This window comes from Mesoplodon densirostris, chromosome 2, assembly GCF_025265405.1.
Source record: "Mesoplodon densirostris isolate mMesDen1 chromosome 2, mMesDen1 primary haplotype, whole genome shotgun sequence".
Taxonomy (NCBI): domain Eukaryota; kingdom Metazoa; phylum Chordata; class Mammalia; order Artiodactyla; family Ziphiidae; genus Mesoplodon; species Mesoplodon densirostris.
Window position 1 is genome coordinate 117866434 of NC_082662.1, and position 5126 is coordinate 117871559.

A 5126-nucleotide genomic window follows, 5' to 3' on the forward strand; every position below is an offset into this window, starting at 1 on the left:
CAAAAGATTCTGTGAGGAAAATATTGAGTGCACTGTTGAATTAAATCAGAACGAAGACAGTGTCTGTGTAAATTTAGGAAGAGCAATGAGTCAGTTAATTCAGGATATGTATAAAATTTATATGCATAGTTTTATAAAAATTCACTTTAAAGTTTCATTAATCCTGGTTAACATTATTTGGAGTCCACATTCTTAGTTGTGGCTATCTCTTTGTTTCACTGGCATTGTACCAGCTTGGGCCCATCACCCTTCTCTGTCTCTTACCTGAGCTGTGAAAGGACAGGTCCTGCTGGGGGATAGATGTTTACTCTTATTCCCTCTCCACTGTCCAGTTTCTCATTGCTGTAGGTGCTCAGTCCAACATGGTTGCCTGTTATTCATAGATAGGCCCCAATTTGCCACTCCTTCTCCCTAGGCACAGAGGCTACAGGAGACGGAATGCAAGTTGAAGGGAAAAGATCAAAATGGGGCAGAAGCTACTGATCTCTACTCAGGGGTAGAGATATGATGATGGTCTGGGGACTTAGACCCCGACCAAAATAAAATGTAACCAGTTTCTTCCCAACTTTTTGTGCCAATTGACCGAAGACCACAAGTCATATCTAATAGTGATCATAGAGCAGTTGGCACTTTCATTGAATTTATTGGTAACGGGTGGTTCTGTGGGTTTCCTGATGCCAGAGTCATTGCCATGGAGACATTGCACTGGGTTTAATTAAACAGCTGAGTTGACTGTGGAAAATAGAGGCAAGTTATCAAATGCCAAAATGCTACAAATTGAGCCCGGGCATTAGGGCTTGGGGAGTAGAAGCCTCTAAGCCATGCTCAGATGCAGCAATTTTTGAAAATTTGATGAATTTTAAGTTGGTTTCTCAATTTTATGTTACCAAAGGGATGAAAAGATAATTACACACAGAATTCATGATGATAGGGGAAACTGAGTTCATTTTTTTAACCACTGAGTTCATTTTTTTTCTACCTCTCTATTCCATTATCCAGAAACTAATGCAGTGTATTGTTATACATAGGAGTCACTAAATAAATATGTGCTGAATGTTGGGTGAATGAACAGTCAGAGACAGCGATACCCTGATAATATAAATGACCTTTTGTTTTAAACAAAAATACCATTATTACTTTTCTAATCTCCAAAGTTTCTAGTTTCCACTTGCCTTGTGGCTAAGCCAGAAATTAATGATTTAAACATCACACATATCAATGAATGTTAAAGACATCTACCAATGGCTTGGTGCCTAATAAGAACTCATAAGTATCTGACAGATGAAGAAATAATGATATTAAGAACAAAAGTGAGAACAAAGCGAGACAAAAAATAATTTAGAATAAGAAATAATGCCCATAAAGAAGTAAGAATTAAGAAGAGTGGACTTTAATATATTTGAATCTGAATGCTGAACATTTTTTTGTTATTGATGTCCATCATTCAGTCCAAGCTCACAGTAGTTTTTTTAAAAAAACTACATTAAGGTATGATTGACATGGAAAAAGCTGTACATATTTAGTGTATATAACTTGATGAGTTTAATGTAAGTATACACCCATGAAACAATCACCGCCATCAAAGCCACAGACATATGCATCACCTTCCAAAGTTTTCTCTCACCAACTTTATTATTACTATTATTAATAATTGTGATAAGAAAACTTAACATAAGATCTATCTTCTTAGCAAATTTTAAGTATACAATACAGTACTATTACATGTAAGTACTATGCTATATAGTAGATCTCCAGAACTTATCTTATATAGCTGAAATTTTGTACACTTTAACCAACATTTCTACATTTCCCCCCTCTTCCCCAGCCCCTGGCAACCACCCTTGTACTATCTACTTCTATGTGTTTGACTATTTTAGATTCCAGACACAAGGAGATCATGCAGTATTTATCTTTCTGTATCTAGCTTATTTCACTTAGGATTACATCCTTGAGGTTCAACCACATTGTGGCAAATGGAAGACCTCACTTCTTTTTTAAGACTGAATAGCACTGTGTTCTATGTATTTTATCCACATTTTTAAAATCCATTTTCTTTGATGTGTACCATTAAGTTGTTCATATATTGGTCATCGTGAATGGTGCTGTAATGAACATGGGAATGCAGGTATTTCTTTGTGATTCTGATTTCAGTTCTTTATAAATGCCAATAAGTGGGATATCTGGATCACATGGTATTTTTTTTTTTTTTTTTTTTTTTTTTTTTTTTTTTTTTTTTTTTTTTGTGGTATGCGGGCCTCTCACTGTTGTGGCCTCCCCCGTTGCGGAGCGCAGGCTCCGGACGCGCAGGCTCCGGACGCGCAGGCTCAGCGGCCATGGCTCACGGGCCCAGCCACTCCGCGGCATATGGGATCCTCCCAGACCGGGGCACGAACCCGTATCCCCTGCATCGGCAGGCGGACTCTCAACCACTTGCGCCACCAGGGAGGCCCCACATGGTATTTTTATTTTTAGTTTTTTGAGGAACTTCCATACTATTTTCCCTAATGGCTGTACTAATTTATATTACCACCAACAGTGTACCAGAGTTCCCCTTTCTCCACATCCTTACCAACACTTGTTATCTTGTCTTTTTGATGATACTCATTCTAACAGATATAAGGTGAATCTCACTATGGTTTTAATTTTCACATCCCTGATGACTAGCCATGTGAGTAGGTTTCATATACCTGTTGGTTATGTGTATGTCTTCGAAATAGGGAAACCATAACCTCTTCTAGAAATGACTGTGGAAAAAACTGCATAGCAACTTGCCAAAGAAAAAAATTAGACCCTTATGCTACACCATACACAAAGATCATTTCAAAATAGATTAAGATTTAAACATGATACCTGAAACCATAAAACTCTTAGAAGAAAACATTGGGGAAAATCTTCTTGACATTTGTCTTGGCAACAAGTATTTAGAAATGCCACCATAAGCACAAGTAACAAAAACAAAAATCAACAAGCAGGATTACATCAAACTAAAAAGCTTCTGCACAGCAAAGAAACAGTCAACAAAATGAAAAGGCAATCTGTGAAATAGGAAACAGATTGGCAAACAATGTATCTGATAAGGGGTTAATATCCAAAGTGTATAAGAAACTCATACAACTCAATAGCAAAAAATAATAACTTGATTTAAAAATTGGTAAAGAAACTGAGTAGAGTTTTTTTTCAAAAAAGAAATACAAATGGCTACTCCCACTACTTATAGTACTCCAAATTTATTTTGTTTTTAAAACATTTTTTCTCATTCTCATCCAACTGATTCATCCTGAAATTTCAGGGGGAGCAGATGATCTGTACTAAGTCAGTCAAGACATTGAGTTCTCTCTGTAGTGTTTGGCTATAATGTTTGGTTCAGCATGGGCATGTGATCCAAGTCTGTTCAATCAGAAACAAGATTCAGTCTCCCAACTTTTGTTTTCACATCAAAAGAAGTGAATTATTTCTTCCTCTGGACTAGATTTTGTGAGCTGATGTTGTCAGAGACTGCCGAGTTTAGGCTAAAAATGAAGCCAAGACTGAATAAGAAGAGCTATGAGATGTATCCAGATAACCGAGGATGACTGTTTAACTTCTATCAAATATGGGGCTAGAACAATTATACCAATGGACTTTTCACCTTTCTTAAACCAAGAGATTTATTTTTTGCTAATGCCAGTTTAAGTTAGATTATCTTTTATTTGCAACCCAAAGAATTTTAAATTATAAGATTCTATTTCATTCCATGTTGGATTTGAGATGACTTAAAATATGTACTATTAAGGCAAGCATAAATGTATTATGTAAAAATATAAGAAATTAGAGCCAAAGTAAAGTGAAGATACATTCATATGAAATTGGGAGGGGTCATTATACAGAAATGTATATAGTGAGCAAATATGTGTATTAAATTTACTCTCAAAATTAAACATCGAAGTTCATACCAGCTAATTCAAGAGACAACATAATCAAGTCATATTGTTCTCAAATATAAAACATCTGAAGGATGTGATCTCCAACAGTACTTCCAGTAGAAGTACTGATCATATTAGTTAAACCATAAATCATCATTGGATATCCAAACAGAATAAAAGAAGATCTATCAAACAATGTGACCATATCACATATCAGCCTTATAGCCTAAGTGGAAAGTGTAGGCTTATTTATCTACTTTCAGCCCACCCAGATCTCCAGTTTACATGAATTATTCCTCTGGATTAAGATGGACCAGACTTTCCCCAGGTGCAATTCCCACTCTACAACCTCTTCAAGTCCTCAGGAGTTAGGGATGACAAAACAAAACATCCCAGTCCAATTGCTCATGACTCTTCTCCCTTCCACACCACCAACATGAGTGTGACTCTGAGGCTCTGTCATGTTTACTTCAATTTCTGTTATCTTGCTCCAATGTGCACTTCAAAATCATCTGATATCTCACATCACCCATCTTTTCTTTCCCTCCTCTTCCCAATAGTTTCTTCTTTTAAAGTTATTCTCAGTATTCTTCCACATTTTCACTTTGTCTTCTCTCTGGCAGTCTGAATTTGAGGAGTTTATCTTACTACTTTGCTCTACAGGCATCTCCCAAGATAAGCGAATAGGACGAGAGTCAAACATGTTTTCCTTTACTCAGTTGTTCTGCTTCAAAATCCACTGCACTAGATTCCTCCTCCTGTGCAGTTAGGAGGATAAGCCACAGCTTGAAAGGGGAATAGTTGTGAAGGAAGGGAGAGGAGGAAACAGGTAGTTCATTCTAAGTGTCAAATCTCTTAAGTTCTGTGTTGTCTCTGGGCCAAGATGGCCCACAGCCAACCAGTGTGTTATTAGGTGGAGGGCAGGTCACAAAAGATAACAGGAAGGAATGTCTAAAACAGCATACAAATGGATATTGGTATAAGTTAATTTCTTATTAGGAAAAATAGGAAGTAACTCACATTGAAACAGATTACAGAAGGAAATCAAAATTATTATAGAAATTTATTTATTCACTCATATTTATTGTACCTAATTTTACTATAAGTGGAACATTAAAAATTAAAATTAAATATACAATTGGTGAATAACACCCTATGAGTTACATTATTCTGAACATTCAGGGGATGTAAGGATGAATGAGGTATAGTGCTTGTCCTCATGGT